Source organism: Pteropus medius, unplaced genomic scaffold (assembly GCF_902729225.1).
Source record: "Pteropus medius unplaced genomic scaffold, Ma_sr-lr_union100, whole genome shotgun sequence".
Taxonomy (NCBI): Eukaryota; Metazoa; Chordata; class Mammalia; order Chiroptera; family Pteropodidae; genus Pteropus; species Pteropus medius.
Window position 1 is genome coordinate 2,750,842 of NW_024344253.1, and position 19,374 is coordinate 2,770,215.

The following is a 19,374-nucleotide window of genomic DNA, read 5'->3' on the forward strand; positions in this document are numbered from 1 at the left end:
TAAGGAAGGGAGATCTTTATGCCACTTGACTGTTTCTATTGGCTAGTGTAACCAAATGTACCAGGGGAGCTGGCAGTGAGACACATGCCCATTCTGGGCTTTTGCTATCAGAAGGGATGTCCTCATAGGTTTCCTGGGACCATCTTGAAGGATAGTTAAATCAATGTAAATTTGCCGGCAGCATGATTAGGCAGAAGGAGAGCCAGATTTAGTTCTCAGTTCTTGTACAGAATAAACACCACTCAGATGTTTCTACAGGAAAATGTAGAAGGTGTAATTGTGGGCTTATGGTCTTTCCATTACATTATGCTGAGGCACGTGGCGGATAATTCAGCTATTAGGATCTGAAGTGAGAAGTTTCAGTAAGGAGATAGATGGAGGCCATGACAGATGTTCCAAGTAATCTACAAAGCATTTAAGAACCAAGGTACCATATAAAGAGGGAATACAACGAAATCCTTGCAAACAGAAAGGAAAAAATGGATCATAGATATAACCTCGGGACTATAGCATCAGAAGTTAGGCTTACATGGTTAAAATCCTGAGATGGTGCCGGTTCACCTCTGCAGGTATCTGATCCAAGGGGTAATCCAGACTGGCCTGTCTCCAGCTGAGATGAATAATGTTACCAAGCACACTGTCAGGTGCTAAGCTCTAGATCGCCTCTCTTTCGACCACAAATGCTGTACACTTTGCTAGTGTCCCTAAAGCACAGAGGAGGGCACTGGAAAACTTGAAGACATATTAACCTAATATATTTGAGTATTGCCTAAAGGGAATATTTAAATTACTGCATCAAAGCTTACTATATAAGATGAAAATTTAAATCTCGCTACTCATCTGTTTCCTAGTAGGTGAATCATGATAACGATCAGATCAGGTGAAGGATATAAGCCTCTACATTTTTTTCTGAGTAAAAAGAATCTATGAGTATCATCTGATTCCCTATTAAAGCTCTATTTAGTTTACTCTAATTACATGACCCTGATCCAGGAATATGCAGTCCACAAAATGGAAATTTTTCATAGGTCAAATGTGATACTTTCTCATCAGCATGGAGGACAAGTTCTGAGCAGGGAAAGCAGAACAATATTCAGCTTTCTCAATTAAGATGTAATCATGTACTTTAAGTTTGCAGAATATTCAGAAATCCAGACTATGCCATGTATTCAAATTTATGTACAAAGACAATGAGGTTAAATCTACATTGATTTTTTAATAAGTCTGTGACATGACTCACATGGTCAACACGAATAATCAGCAGCTCACTGTGTATTTTGTGGATGCTTGCTTCCTCCCCCACACCACTGCCACCCACCATAATTGCTGCAGGTGAAGGATTGTTGTTAAAGGCCATCTGTGGTTCACAGACTTGCCTGGAGTGGGTAAACATTAAATGCACACTCGAACATGACGCTTGTTCACTTAGATTTGCTTCCTTTCCAGCATCCCAGGTCGGCAGAGCACAATCCCCCTTTTCTTTTTATTTATTTTTCACGATTTCCTATAAGACCAAAAAACGTTTTATGTACTGATTATAGTAAAACTCACTAATCTTTTTGCTTCATAAATGTGTTTTTAAATGTATATCTTTTTCCTATTTTTAGCGATTCTGCCCTTATGCAGCTTAATGCCCTTATTTTTTTCTTTTGAGATGCAAATGGAGTTGATTACTTTCTCTTGGCTGATGTTAGTGGACCCCATAACGAAATCATCATGTAAAGGCACCTGTACCCTATTTCAGGACACTCAGCAATTTGTCTGTTAGCCCAGAGTATTACCGAGTATTTGTCATAGTGGAATTGTGTGTAATTAGAGCTGGTGAACATGAACTTGACCCTGACCTTGAAAGCCACTTCCCTGGGAATTTCTTTTCTGGAAGGGCATCATGGGAAATCTAATCTTCGGTGAAAGAGTGTTTAAAAAACAGACACCCAAATGGCGGTTACTGAGGAGAAATGAAAGTGTTCAGGATCTGCTTCCTCTTAGAAATGTCAGGAAGATGTTGATACCTGTACCATATACTCTTTAGTTATGTGGGCCTTACCACTGCCAACATGCTGAGAGTCCTGGGCAATTCCACTGCAACAAATAGTAATACTCTGGGCTAATTGAGGAACTGCTGAATATCCCTGGACATGGTACAGGTGTCTTTGCAAGATGATATTCTTATGGGGCCACTAGCATTAGCTAAGAGAAGGTAATCAACGCTATTTGCATCTCAAAAGGAAATGCATTGATCATTTGATTGATTGATTGATTGATTCCTTCCTTCATTCAGTTAGTCTATAAAAAATGACTTCCTGAACTCCATCCAGATAACATGCTTCATACTCAAGGACCAGAGATACAACAGTGAATCGTATAACTATAGCTCTCAAAGGGCTCCATAGCCTAATGGAATAAGCAAAAGCACTAGGGTCTCTGCGTGGGGTATGCATACTCACAGGTTAAACTAAACTATCCATTGGAAAAAAAGTAATTATAGTTTTATCGAAAAATTCAGATAAGTATTAATTTACCGATAATAAATATATAGATTGTCATTAGTGTCACACCTGTTTTTTTGGCAAATTGGTCACATGTCACTTAAATACAAGTGTTCCTTAAGGAAGAGTGGGACTTCTATAATATGGAAGACTTGAGGATTGCATTCTCACTTGTTTATTCACATTTCATTTATTTTAAAAGTTCAGAGTTTGTGTGTATTGGGTTTAGTGAATTTTTGGATTGTATTAATCTAAAGGAAAGATATTTTTGCAATACTTTGTATTAAGACACAGAGTAACCACAGAAGTTCACGGATTATTTTGTGACACAATATTTGAAAAGGCTACTGACTTTTATCACCATCAATTAGTTCTGCCTGTTCTTAAATTTCATTAAAAGGAAACTTAGAGGATGCTTTCTAAAAGTGTTCTATATCCTGATCTGGCTATGGATACATGGTTGTTTACGTATATAAGTCAGAGCTATATAGTTAAATACACTTTACTGTACACACTCTATGTATGTTATACTATAATAAAAATGAATTAAAAATAAATTGATAGAACTATTAAATTTAAAGAAAAACTATATAATATTTTAACAAAGGGGCAAATTTTTAAGTTTACTGAACCAGTTGCCATTTTTAGTATGCTACCTAGCAGATATTACACACACACATGCGCATACACACACACATACACCCTCTTTCCCTTCTATGTAAGGTTCACTTCTTAATAATAAGCTAGAAAGTAGTAATTGGTTTTCATCAGAAATTTAAGCAAGGAAGAGAACGCTTTGAAAAAAAGATGTTTAAAACTTTCTGTCATTACAAGATTTTGTTTATTTAAAAAAAGCTGATACCTATAAAACTTCTCATATTGACATACTTAAAAAATTGTATAGTAGAATTTTTTACCATGTTAACAAATATCTCAAATGAGTTTTTGTGAGTTTTGAGCCTATTAAAAGTATTTAAAAATCCAGTGTATTTCTTTGGGTTTATAGGAAAAATTGGTTCACATCAAGGATGAAAGATTTCCTGACAAATTAAAATTATTATTATTAATGTTTTTTTTGCAGAAACAGAGAATAAGATTACCATGCTTACCCCACAGATCTAGCAATTCTACTTCTGGTATGTATCTCAACCAAATTCCTTACACAGGCTTTTAACAAGCTGTATTCTAAAGTGTTTGTTCCACTTTTATTTGTAATGATGGACAGTTAGAGACAAAATGATGTTCTTCACTGGGAAAGTGGATTAAAATGTTTTGGGTACTTTGTAGCAATTAGAAGAAAAAATTAAATGTACATTTGGCAACGTGAGTGAATCTTAAAAATATAATTCTTACCAGGAAGAGTGAAAAATAGAATGAGATATATAAACTAGAAGCATTCATGTACATTCAAAATATATGCACACGAAACAATAACTCACTTCTATAAGGGTATTTATTAAATACACCAAAAGATAAACATTGACATATTACTTTGGAAAGATTAATAGGAGAATGAGACAAAGGTTTGGTGATAAAAGGTAATAGGTAATACCAGAGAGAGGCTTTGAATGGATTGACATGGATGGCATGTTATGAGTGGAAAAGCAGGATTAACTTTAGCTTCTACACTTAGAATCCCATGCCTGCAGCCCTCCCTTCAAAAAAAAAAAAAAAAAAAAAGGCAAACAGACAAAAAATTAAAATATGAGTATCAGGATTTTTGAATTTGGGTAAATTAATGAAGTCTCTATTCTAGCTATGAGAATTATTAAAACCTTGTATCAAAATAAACTGAATTCAGAATGGTATCTTCGAATCCTTGTATCACAAAGATTGAAAGCGAGATTTTTTTAATGAAGTATATTTTATCACATTATGATCACAATGATGTTACTAAATTTCAATTACTTTTGGTAAAATTGAGGTATTCATAACATTAAAGATAAAATAGGCTAAAATACTTTTAGCTTTCTTATCATTTTAGTTTCTATTATCTTGTATTTATATACAGTGTGCATAATTAGTACAGTTAAAAATGTGTGTAATTTATAATTGTATAAAAACATATATATATTGAATATGCATGTGACACTTTTTTTTTTTACTGATAGGGATATTTGTTCAAAAAAAAAATTGGAAATAGCTGGTGTCAATACCTAAAACAATATGGTAAGTGCTACAGTAGAAGATAGGTGTAAGGAAACATAATGAGAGCCCATTGGTGCACCAGTCTGACCTTGGCCTGACTTTTAGGAAGGATCAGAGGAGGGAATCTTCAACTAATTCTTAAATGGTGACTAGAAGTTAACTTAAACATCAAAAACGAGAGAGTAGAAAGCATATTTAAAGTTCCCTTTCTAAGTATAATATATATTTCTGAGTATAATATATCATGTTAATAATTCAGTATAATGTGTATGTAATACTATATAATGCATATATTACAATATATAAGATATATAATACATGTATGTTTAATTGACACAATGGTACCTTCTGTAGACATACAATTAATCACATCTGAAATATTATTTTATAGCATTTACTTTATAATTTTTAGACTATTTTTCAGGTCACAAATTTTCTGTCATAAAAAAATATCATAGGTCATAGGTTATAATGCCAAATGGATTCAAGAGTATGTAGGCAGAGAACAAATCATAAAATGATTTGCATCACGTGGGTTATGCAGATCATTTTAAAGAGCCTCAAAGAAATTCAAATAATGGAAAAACCTTTTCAAGTTTATGTTCAGAAGTTTCTCTTATGGCATGGGAAGTGATATATTGGCATACTGGAATAAGATAACCCATGAGGAAGCTACTAGACTCTGTTTTTTCTTAAATTTCATAGCACTCAGAGAAATTTGCATTTATTTTATTTTTGGTTACTTTGTTTTTTGTTATTTTTGTTAGTTCGCTTTTGATTTTTCTTTTGCTTTGTTCACTAGACTGCAAACTCCATGTAGTCTGAGACAGACTACATTTATCTTGTCCTTAGTTGTATCCTATCACCTACCATAGTGTCTGACACCAAGAAGGGACTCAGTTAATATTTGGGAACTATGTGAATGAAGTGGAGAGGGAGAGGGGGAGAGATTGAGAGCCATTTAGCTTGTAGATTGTGTGTGATGTCTTTAAGACGTTTCTGTTCCTAGTCTTCCTGTCAAGGCCATCAGTCATGTAAGGTAAAGAACAGGCCATTTTCAGATGTGGTTCCATAGTATAGAGGTTAGCATGTCTGCTTTACATGCAAAAGATCCTGGGTTTGCGCCCCAGTGGAGCCACGGTGCATGGTTTGCAGCCATGCCACCCTGAACAAGCCTGATGTCTGATCTCGGAAGCTCGGCAGGGTCAGGCCTGGTTAGTACTTGGATGGGAGACCACCTAGGAAGACCAGATGCTGTAGGCATAAAATAATAATTCTAAAAAATAGAACAGGCCATTTTCTATTTCTGTGTCCTTCTTGAGAAAGAAATTACTTGTAAATTTGTATAGTGCATGTGTGTGTGATGATGATCAGTGTGATAATCAGAGACTTTGAAGCACGGGGCCTTGAACATGTTTCTTGCCCTTAAAATGTTGTCATCACTAATGTGAGTATAGTAATCATTGCTTAAGCAAGGTGTTTGAAGAAGAGTAAATGAAATCACATATGAAAAAATTCTAGCAGAATGTAGGACATAATCATTACTTTTAGCTCACAACAATTCTCTCCAAAACACATCTAAAACAGTTCTAAGTATTATATAAGTAGAATGATCATATAAATTTATTGCCAAACCGTGGTAATTTTGAAAACACAAATTGCTCAACTGAAACGGATACTGAGATCAGAAGAATAACTAGGACTATATGATCCAGAATATATGGTTATCTCATGGATAAGAAATAATCAATTCAAAAGAACTTCTGCTTGTCTGATTTCAGAATACTGAGTCATCCTGTTGATTAGGAAGAAAATGACAGACATCTTTTTATGTGTGAACTTTATTGAAAATGTAATCTAACTGTGCCAGATAAATGTGAAACAAAGGAAATTGCAGTTATTAGTGCTGCAAAAATAATATTCTTAACTTATTTTGCCCTTCATGGTAGTTATAATAATTTCCACTTAATATTTAATTTACTTCTGTGCAATTTTTGCTTTCATGGTACTGGAAGCACCATGAATACAGGAATCAGGTCCATGTTGTTGACCACTGCTATGTCTACCACAGGTTCTGGTACTTGGTAACAAACCCCAACATAAAAATATAAGGTAAGTAAATAGGAGGATTCACTATAAAGCTTTTTCAAGCAGTGATTATGGCATCTACTGGCTTAGAGATTCTGGATAATTAAACTCTCTGAGCCTCATTTCTCTCACCTGCAAAATGGGGATAAATGGCCCATTGCGCTGGTGTAAAGATGAAAAGAAAATAATGTTTAAAACACTTCTCCTAGTGCAGCCTGGTACATAGTATGTGTTCAATAAATGTTACCTATTAGTGGGTAGGTCAAATGGAAGTCAAGGGAAAGATTTATAAAATATTTCTTAGCAGAGACTTTTCAAGAAGATACTGACAACACTTGACAATTGCCTCACTTAGAGTTTGGATTTTAACTTGCTGTTTTTGTACTAGTGACTTTTCAATGGACCATTCATCAGAGCTAAATTAGCTCAGGCTTTAGTTGTACAGAGTAGGGGGCTTCATAGTGATGTGGATCAATAGATGGGGGCAGCGGGCCTTTAGTGCTGGGCCGATTTAATGGGTCTTGGAAGGAGTTGTATTAAAAGCCTTTAGGGGAAAGTTCCCTGTTCTGCTTTTTGTACTGTCTGCTACCTTAATGAATGCTGCTGTAAAGAGTGTTTCATCTCTGTTTTATTATGAGTCCAGGTTTGACTGTTTGTGCTCTCAGAGGGTTTTAACTGTCTTGGGATAAGATTTTATGAAGGGAAGAAAAACTCATGTAGAAATATGATTTTTATAATGAGTACTAATCTGAAGAAATTAACATCACTGTTATTAAATCCCCAAATCAGAGATTTTGGATTGATTAAAAATACACACTATTCAGACAACAGAATTTCATACCAGATTCTAATAGTATAATTATCTTTATATTATTGTAGCATTTAGGCTGAAGTATGGATTTGTTCTCTAGGATACTAAAAAAGGTTTTGAGATAACTTAAAATCCTAGTAAACTTCTGTGTTTTCTTTAAGGTCATTCATACCTTTTAAATTCCAAAACTTAGCCTTTACAACTACCTAAGTGTTTTATTGTTGAATATTGATTTAATTTTTAAAATATGATGGAAGTATTTTACCAAGCATACATCAGTATAAGTTGTCTAATTTCTAAACTGAGATGACATTCTAAAATAGCATAGCAGAAGGCACTTCCTTTGTATGTATCTAAACTTTCCACTATCATATATACAGTATGTAATTTGCTTCTTAGTAATTAGAATTTTATCTTGTTAGATTTGGTGTTTTTATGACTGTATTTATATATGGAGCCAGCACTTTAGCAGTGATCATTTAGAACTCCTTTTGATACCTATTTATTATGGAGCTTAGTAAAGCTGGGAAAGGAGGTGTAGTGCATCGAAAATGTTCCCATTCTTTCTTCTCCTGTGACTTGTTTCAAAAAGCATAAACTAAAGAGCCATCGGCAGAAACAATACAGCTAAAATCTGGTCAGAATGGATTATATGGTAATGTCTTATGAGGATGTTACTGATAAATTCTTCTTAAACTCAGTCAAATATTTTATTTCTATTTGGTTTCATTAATAGCCTGTACAAATCTAAGCCTTATGCAAACAGTTAACTATTGCATTTCAAAATATATTTATCTAAAAAGATCAATTTCTGAAATATTCGATCCACTTTTTTAGAATGTTACTACAGTAGTGCATTTTAATACAGTGATTTATTTCATTCTGCTTCCTGAATTATCACTATCCTACAGAAAGTTGACTATAACATCATTTTAAAGTTTTTTACTCATTTTATTTATTGGCTCAGTTACATATACTTTTATTGAGCATGTATTATGAGCTTTGACTATAAAAATGAATAAAACAGTGCCTGCTTTTGTGAACTCACAGTCTTTGTGGTGAGAGGAGGGTCATTGAAATAAAGAGATTATTACTGGAGACTGACAAGTTTCTGTAGCTTCAAACTAGTTTACTAAACTGACTGGATATGTGCTTTAAAAACAAGCATTTTTCATTTGTTTTCTGATTATAAACTTACATATCCACTTAGGAAATTCACATTATTAGTATTTTTGTGTAAAACTTTGTCTTTTTTTACATAATATTATATCTATAAATGTTTTACATATTTAGGTACATACTCATAGTGCCTAGTTTTTTTCACTTAGCACTCTACCATAAATATTTTCCCATGTCAATATTTGTTCTGCTATAATTTTATTTTTAATAACTGCCATTCCTTCACTACTTAGATATACCATGATTTATTCATTTGACCAGTTCTTCACTTTGGTTAAGGATTTTTTTTGTCATTTTGCATCTCTTATTTTAGTAAAAAAATAATAACACAAGAGGCACATTAAAATGGCCATACCTTTATATTATTGATGCTATCATAAATAATATTTCAATGAAAATTTTATAGATAAAATTTTTCCTTAAGAAAAAATACTAGAAATGGAAGTACTGAAAGGGTTGGTTATAAGCATATTCATATTTTAAGCATCTTATATATATGGTCAAATGTTGCACCCAGTTTCTTTACCTTTATTTTTCTTTTTAGTCTTTTTTATTTTTGATGAGGGAACAATAGCATTTTATTTAGTTAGCAATGAGATCGAATTTTCCATTTTTATTAGTCATTTGTACTGGTATCTCATTAGTGAGTTACTATTAATGCCCTTCACCTCTGTTCTTATTTTATTTGTAAGGTCTTAGACTTCTATCTCATAAAATGGTTGACTGTGCTAGCTTTGAAAACCTTCCACTTTTACATTCAGCATTTAATTAATTAATAAGAAAATGACTGGCCCTATCAAGCATGCATGAAAGGGCAATCCATGTACCAACAGCGGAGAGGCAGCTGAAAGACAGAGCAGTAGTCATACCAGAAGATGCTATGGCAGGCCAGACGTGATGCAGATGCTGTGCAGAATACAGTACTGTGTCTTAGCTTGACTTTCAACTACCATGGAAGGGCTGGTTGTGAATGACTATAATTGAGCTAGTCTTTGTTTTGACTCTGAGTTGTACAAAACATCTTCTCTGAGAATTCAAAATCCAAGATCTGTGTCTCCAATCAATTAGAGTTCAATTTTATACTATTCACATATTTCGAGAAGTCCCATGCTAAGAAATAAATATGGAAATTGGTCTCTGGTCATTGCTGTGTCTCTGGTGTCTGGAAGCAAATGCAAAGCTCTCTAGAGAGATATTTCAAAAAACAAGATGCATGGAATTCCCATAATAGCAACATATTTTGCATAAGATAAGCAAATATCAAAAAAAATTACAAAACACTAGATGAAACAATCCATAATGAATAATATTTAGACAAACAAGAGAATTAACCTGCAAAACTTGAGAAAATAGAAGAATCAATTAAAAGGACTATAGAATTAGTGTATTTAAAATTAATAATGTGATAAAATGTTATAGAAAACAAAAGGGCAGGAGACTAAATAAAAACAAACAAGTGAACAAATGCAGTTTTGAAAAAGTATCAAATACAAATTCTAAAAAAATAAAAACATAGTCATTGAAATTTAAAACTTAATGATTTAAAAAGCAAAACTTAGAAATCCCTGAAGTAGAGAGAATAACTGAACTGAAAGAGATATTGGGTAGGGGATGGGGTGGTCGGGAGGGCACAATGCTGCACAGCAAGACGGATAGGAAGTATGAATGAGTGCTTTCAATATGTATTAAGATTTCCAAAGAAAAAGAATGGCTTAGAATTTTTCAGAATTGATAAAAGCATATATCTCCAAGTTTAAAATGCATAATTTCCAGGAATAATAATAAAATGGTAATTCATACCTTGATATTATAATAAAGCAGATAATACCAAAGTAGAAGAAATTTTGATAATAATCAGAAAAATGTAAATTGATTACAAAGGCTTAACAATTAGATTAAAAATAAACCTTCAACTGCAACCTCAGAAGCTGGAAAACATTGGAGTTACAACCTTAAAGTCCTAATGGGGAAAAATCTGTCAGCAAATAAGCCTTAAATTAAATAATCTATCCCTCAAGAATAAATTCAAAATACATTATAGGGAAAGACAAAGTATCACTCACAGGACTTAAAGAAGAACTATAAAGTTCATTTTTCATTAAAAATAAATTGAACCCAGAGGGAGAAGTAACAGTCAAGAGGTAACAGTGAACAAGGAACTGATAAAGTTTAGATAAATCTAAAATGATTTTGGTGATATAGATAATAATGATAATAACTAATTTGGGTGGTTAAAAAACAAGGAAGATCTAAATTATACACAATAATGACGAAAGATGACAGTAAGAGAGACTTGTATTATAGGGAGGTGAGTAGAGGATTAATTTCATCTTTAACAATATCAAATATATAAATTTTGCAAAATTAGGATTAATGACAAAAAAATAGAAATAGAATGCAGAACTTCCATATCAATAAAATGGGAAAAAAGGAATCACAGAAATATCATGACCCAAACATTTTGAAGGAAAAGAAACAAAAAAGCATGGGGAAAGTAGTATAAATAAAATTACAGCATGATATGATAAGCATATATTTAAATATAACAATCACATTAAATAGAAGAAACTTACCAAAATATTGTACTGATGAATTACTATATGTGCATGCATATATCCAACTATTGCTCTTAATAAGATACAATTAAAAATAACGACTTGAAAGGCTGAAATGAAAGTAAGAGGATGAGAAGAGATATATAAGGGAAACGTTAACTAAATCAAAGCAGGTATGGCTATATAAATAAAACAAAAAAGAATGTACATGCAACTTTTTAATATTTTAATAAATAACTGGGTCACTGAAATATATGGATCAATTAATCAGAAAGATGCAACAGTATTGAGTGTGTAGACATCTCACCTATAGAACCTCAAATATAGAACATTCTCTAAACATTCCAAGGATTACCATTAGATTTGGTTTGTTAAAGGTGAAATAAGGAAGGGAGAAAAAAAGGGGAAACAACTAGCATTGGAGATAATATCTGGTAGCACAGGCTCCTTCTCTTTCTTCCTTGCGGCCCCATCCATGCATATGTTTATTACATTTTTTTTTTGTCTTGGCTAGTCCCAAACATTTTTCTCCTAGAAAACTCTAAAATAATTTTGTTAGGTACCAAATCAAACATTGAGATTGTGACTAGAACTGCTTTGAAGTTTAAGTTAATTTAGAGGCAAAAATGACATTTTTCCGTAACTGGACTTTCCATTAAGTAACATTATATTTTAGCATTTAAATTTTATTTATAATTCATAACATTCCTCCCATTAGTTCTAAAAATTTTCCTAAATCTTAATATTTTCCTTAACTAGTTTAGATTTTTATTGTTATGTTAATTTTTATTATTTCTTACAATTGATTGTAACTTACGAAAAAAACTACTGTTTTGTAGCTTTACTCTGTATCTGGTCATTGCATTTCATTCTCTGAGTTCTGGTCATTTTTCAGGTGACACTGTTGTTTTTTCTAGTTAGGATATAGTATCATTTGGAAACAGAATTATTTTATTTTATTCTTTCCTACCTTTTCACTTCATCTGTATTTCTCTTTATTAATACAGTGTTGAGAAATTTTAGAACAATGGTTAAATATTTGTAGTGATAGTGAGCATCCTTCTTGTCGTACTAACTTCTTTTTATATTGATGGCAAATATTGGTCTGAAATATATACCATTATTATACTGAGAAATTAATATTCAATTCATATTTTATGAAAATATTTTGATCAAGCAGGAATAAATATATAAAAAATTTTGATAATCATTCACATTTTCTGGTTTTGATTTTTAAGATATGACCAATCAACTTGCTCTGCCTACTCTCCAAATCCCAACTAAATATAGAAATGTTTTCTTTTCTCTATTCTTTAACAAATCAGGTGTTATATATAAATGTGTCTTCTCAATGCTAAAACAATGTAAGTCCATCAACTTGAGGAGAAGTATTTGGTATGTTATCAATGAACATTTTTACTAACTCTTTGATTGTCAGGTACAAAAAATAATACATCATGTAATTAAAGAAAAAAATAATGGTTTGGGGAAATCATTGTTTTAGCAATAATTTTTATTAATATTTATTATGTTTTATATACTGTGCTAGATACTATGAGGAACATACCCTCATAGCATAACATTAAACATTAAACATTAAATTGTGAAATGGTAATGAAAATTCTGACTGACTTTCTTTGTCATAATAATAAAAAAAATAGGAGGAAAAAACCCAAAAGATCAATTGCACTTTGTTGGACTAAAAATCCATTTAGCTTGCCTTAAAAATGTGTTTCCTTTATATACTACACTTAGGTTTTAAAGGTCTTGTTCCTCAGACATTAAAACAGCAGAGGTAATAATTCCAAATATGACATTAAATGTCTACTATTTTCTAGAATAAAAAGAATACATGAAAATTTTGTATAGTGATTTATCCATCTCCTGCTATCAAGTCAGTTTCCTGACTTATAAATGTGTCATTGTTGCTTTTCTGTATCATAAGGCATGATTGACTTCGCTTGGTTGGTTGTTTGATTCATTGCTAAGATAGGCCAAGAGGACTGAGCTGTTATAGTCTGAAGAGCTGGATCACTCTCGATGTAATGTAATCCAGTAGCATGGATGGGACATCTCTTTGTCACACATACATACAGATTTTTTGTCATTAAATAATACATTTCCAAGAAAGATATTAAATTAGGATAATAGAATTGTAGTATTATAGGCCATAATAATGGTCATCATGTTCCTTCATTTTGAAGATGTGGAAACTGAGGTTCAAGGAGGATAAGTAATATTCCAAGGGTAATGTGGATACATAAAAGCTTGCCTGGAACTGAGGTATCTCCCTGACTGCCTGCCCAGTGCTTTTTCTGCCACACTGCAGGATTGTGGAGGCAGGCTGTCAGCTCTTAAAATTTAAATTATAACTCAAAAAGAGGGAAATGAGATTATTTTTTTTGGTTTTCTAAGTCTCCTTACCTAATGTATTCCATTCTGGTGAAAGCTATATAAATTAAGGTTAGGTAAATTACCAAGGGAAGTCTCCAAGCCACTTAACACTTTGTAAAGTGAGAATTTATTTCAGACTAGAATCTACTGAATTTGACAGATGCTTTAAAACTTGGGAGAGACAGACAGAAAAAAGAGAAGAGAAGGAAGTAAGGAAGGAGGGCAAACAAAACTAGCTTTGGAAGCATTATTGGGAAATGGACATTAAATGCAATGTTTTATTTCATAAATTACTAGAAATTCATCTAATGCGTGGAAAGTGCTGTTGAACTGTATTCACCTTAAAAATTAACCTTTTAAAAATTTTGAATTATTTTTGTATAATTTGTTTAACTGTATTCTCTTTTGTTACAAGGCTGCCAATCTATTTTCATTCTCCTAAAATTCATCTACATACTTTCCCACTTTGAATTTTCAATTGAGTTTGGGTAACTTTTTTCCTATTAACAATTTTTCTTTATTTTGAGTAAATGTTATATGTCCTGATCTTGATCACTTATTTCAAAAGTATAAATGCATTATTAAAGTATTCTGGATTTTAAAAGAAACCTACCAACATCCATTTATTTGGATGGATCTTGAGTGTTTAAGTGCAGATTTTTTTTCATAGCTTCAAAGGTGAAAACGTTTTTATTTTTTATGATAAATTTTATAACAGACACTGCTACATTTCCCTTTATATATTTTTTTCATTTATTTTTATAGAATTGTATCTGGAGAAGTGTCAGATGGAAGCTTCTGAGATTTTCCTTATGTAGGGTAAATTTGTAAAGGAAGCTTTATGAGGGCAGATATTTTTATGTTTTCTCTTCTGTTAAATCACCAGAACGTGGAATAAGGTCTAACACATAGTAGGTGCTTAAGAAATGCTTAGTGAATTAATGAAACGAACACTTGCATATATGATGGCCCCTTCTTGGCCACTTTCTCCATCCATGGATGTGATGCTAGAGTCCATCCTGAGCCATGGAAACTTGAGCCTCAGAGTGGATAGTTAGAAGAAGCATGATTTCAGAGCCACGGAATAGCATTCATGACCTCTTTCTGAATTTGGATGAGAAAAAAAATACAGTTCTCTCTTCTTAAAAGATTAAGAAGGTCATTGTTATTTGGAGATTTCTGTTACTGGTGAACCTCATGCAATCAATGAAGCTTTGCTTTAAAAAAAAAAAAAAGTAGAAAGTAATCAGTCAAATTTGGTGGAAAAGTCTTATGAATCTGAGGTAATATAGTTTTTTTTTTCCAAAATGAGTTTGATAAACACTTGTCAATTTTATATTTTAAAAGTCATAGTGATGAACGGAAATCCTAATCAAGACATAATCCTTTATCAACAATGAGGAAGTAGTTATTGGAACTGAAATGAAAGAAACTTTGCGAAGAATAAAGTAGAAAGATGCTAACGTAGTTTTAAGCACTATATTTAGATATTTAATAACTGTATGTGCACTTATTAAACCTAAAAAATCCTCAATATTTAAATAGAATATATTGCATCCTATTTGTATATATTATATATATTTGTATTCAAATAGGTATATATTATAGCTCTATTTTTTTAAAAAATAAGAAAGGAATACTCATAATATTTATGTAACAAGCTTAAAGTCATTCAGATGGCAAGATGCAAATTCAAATCCTGACCTATGGCTCTTCAGCTGTGCTCTTTCCTCTTATTCATGCTAAAAGTGTGTGATAACCAGTAAAGGGAAGACATCTGGCCCATCCAAGCCTTGGGAACATAACCTACTCAGATTAAATTATAGCTAATAATTTTCTGGGTATAAAAATTATGATTCTAACTCAATACATTTTTCTGACAACATACAGGGATGTATTGTTTTAATGGTGAAACAGTTCATATAAAAATGAAGGCCATTCACGTTATCAGATCTAAATTCATTTTATCAATGGTCAGCAGATGTCAGAATAAACAAACAAACAAATAAATGAATGAATGAATAATTTTTCATCAAGCTTTCACTATGAACCAGCATAGCCTAACTAAAGAACTGAAAATGACCCACATTAGACTCAACAAATTTCTGTTGGCTAGGATGACTAAACTTGCAGATGTAAAAATCTGTAGGCCCAGAGTATCTGAATTTCAGCAAGTCACTAGTCAAACCTGTAGAAAAGAGTGAATGATTATAATGGGATAGTAGTATAGAATGGATGTGTACAAATGGACTATATCCAAACTATTGATTAGTAAATTGATATAAATCAGAACTAATATCATTCATTACTTTGTAGCCACATTCTGTAAATACTTCTTCATAGTTCCAATAAGTACAGAAAATAAATTATCTTAAATAAGTGATGTTAAAATGTTCACGATGTGAGTCCAACTTATAGGTAGAGATGATATTTTTCTCTAAAATTTCAACATTAGCATAATGAATAAATCTTTTACAAATGTCTTCTGAAACATCAATTTATGTTAAGAGGAAATAATATTTTCCTAAAAAATACTAGATGACAAAATTGTCAAAAAGCAGATTAGAATTCTTCCCTCCTTGCAGATTTTATTATTTTCATAGGTTCTGAGAGTGTGATCTCTGATATTGAACACTGACGACTTGGTACTGTACACACAATTTATCTCTTGAATGTCTAGCTAAGAAAACATGTGGACCAAATGCACAGGTTGAAAACACAGAAGCTTTTCCTAATTGCTAACGCTGGTGAATAGCATGTTTCTGTAGGTGCTGAAAGAGGGTTGGGCCATTGCAGACTGATCAATCTTGCTCAGTCTGTTTTGTTTAAGCGACAATCAGAGCAACACCAGAGACCTTGCCAGCATTGTATAGCATAGGGCAGACAATTGTCATAATATTTCCAGCTGTCACTGAGAGACTAAGCCAGATTTAGGGATAAATGATCATTATCATTATAGCCTTATATTTATTCCAACCCCTTCATTATTAGTTCTGGATATGACATGTTTATCTCTTAAATTAAGAATGATTTGTTCCCATGTAGTGCCTATCACTTGAGAATTTTAACGTGCTTTATGAGCTCTGGGCTGAGTTTATATCCAGCCCGGAACTTCTGCCAAAGCTCTTCCGAATCCCTCTGGAGCTCTACTGAGTATGCTACTATTTCCTTAATGGCACTCCTCACTCAGATCATCTCTGTTGGGATGACAAAGAATTCTGCTGAGGTTTGGAGGAAAATGTGAATTTGAATTTGGAGCACTATCTCTTTAATCCTTTCAGCCCTCTTTGAAGTAGAGAAGCAATAAGAATTATTGCATCCATTTTCCAGACTGAATTTCAACATGTTGCCATTGAAACTATCTCTGCAGAGGTGACTTGCAGGCCTTCGGCTGTTCTCCACCATATGCTGCCTCCCTGATATAAATTGAAGTGAGAAGAGAACAGAGAGATTTGGATCCCAGAGCTTGTTTCCATAAAATTAAGTAATATTGGATTTTTAGGCATTTAAAATGGATAACTTAATTATTTTCTTTGTAAGGTACGGGTACTGCACAAAAGAGTTTTAAAGTAATTGTTGAACTCTGTCTATTTAGCCTATTATTGTAGTTTGGTTTTTTTTAAGTGTCTTTTATTTTGACTCTCTCGTTTTTTAGATTTGAGTGAATTTGTATGTGTTACCTCTATTTTATACTCAGGTTATTATTAAATTATTATTCATAGATCTATTCCTTGACAAACATTGTTGGAACAACTGTATATCACATACTGCACTCAGGGCTGCTTTGTGTGAGGGAGGGGAAGTAAATGTGATTAACTTATTTATTTTATAAGCCAATATATACTGTAAAATAATGCTTTATATCCCATCTCAAAAATGTATCATAAATAAGTTTATATATTTCACACACTTCTTCATCTTTGAAAAAATTTTAAATATATCTTCTCGTCATAAATACACACATACACACACACACACACACACACACACACACTTAAAGAAAAAAAAGCATCCCTAGAACTCTAGAGATAATCAGCACCAAAATCCTGACATTTTTCCCACATTTTTCTTGTGTTAAAAACATACCACTTCTGTCAGTTATTGCTAGATTTTTTTTCAAATGCAGACGTATCCTTCTACCGAAATGGAAATGTCATTAAAAAAAACTTTAGTTTTTCAAAAAGCAACATGATGAATTTTTAAATGTTTGTTCATCAATAATATCCCATCACTGAGACTACACTGAAAAAGCGTAATATTCTATTTATTTGGGACTATGATGGCCCAATGGCTAATTGCTCTATAAAAAACCAGAGGCAGTATTCCTTACATACCTCATTCTCAGAATGCAGAATTTGATTAATTGATGCTAGAAGGTTGGCTATCATAAGGCATGACATTTAGTCCAGATAAATGAAAGCTGGTTGAAAAACATTGTGTGCAAAAGCATTGAAAAATAAGAACTGGAAGGGTTCAAAGGGCAATGGGGAAAAAAGCTATTTGGCAGTTAGCTCATATTTACTTTATAAATGTTTTTATGACTGATGCATTTTAATCTCTGACTGTCTTATACTACAAAGCCTAAGTCAATGTGTAAGCTAATTGCAGCAAGCAAAAGTGGTATTTAATGCACTGGACACTTTCACTATCAAAGTATTGTATCTCTAATTAGTGTTTGTAACTGATGTGACAGCAGTTTATAGAGCACCAAAATAGTTCCTAATTTGTCAAGTGAGTCTGAAGCTTATGGCAGCTTTCTGATCATCTCCCTTGCCTCAGGACCTGAAAGCACCTTCAAAAAGCTTTCTCTCATTGATCTTTAGTCAGATGCTGACCGAAAAGCAGACAGCCCTGCCAGAAAGAAGATAGATAGGTGCTGCACTAGCATGAAAAACACCGCACCCTTAATGAAAAAGGTTCTTGCTTATAACTCACTTTTGTGTACAAACACATCCACACAGGGGATTTCAACGGGAGAGCAGTCCCTGAAAATTAAGGGGGAATGCATTAGCCATTTGTTTTTCTATTCTTCTCACATACAGGAATGTTTGGAATGTACTAAGCAGGCTGTTTGTTAGTTCCAAATAGTTTCTTTTTTTTTTTCTTTCTAAGGTGGAATATATTAATGATTAGCTTATAATTTTCAGAAAGTCAGTGAGTTAATGCAAGCACATAAGATAAATACTAAGTTGTGGGATTGTTCTCAGGATAAACAAAAGATGATCTGATATAAATTTTGAACTCGTTACAAGAAACTTTATATTATAGATTTAAAATTAATGTTTTGTGACAATTTCCATGCTATCCTTTTAATGCAAAGGGATGCTGTTGGCCATAATTTCACATCAACAATATAGTTGTATTTAAAATAGTTAATGTAATATGAAAAATATTCAAGAAAAGTTACTAGCAGTATGCATTTGTCAACTATTTAATTTGTCAGGTTAAAAGAATATATTACTAAAGATACCATGATGATTATCCCACCCACATCCCATCTCATATCAGAATCCAAGGCAAAAAGCAGGGAAACCATTTAGCAGTTTGAAAGGAGCATACTCTCAAGAATTACAGGGACCAGTCATTGAAAAATGCAATCACCCCATCAATAAGAAGAGAATGTGTGGTGGTTAGCAAGTCCAACCACCAAATTTTGTCACTTACTAGTCTCCGTGCTCAAGTATTTTAATCTCATAAAAAGGTCTTCAGA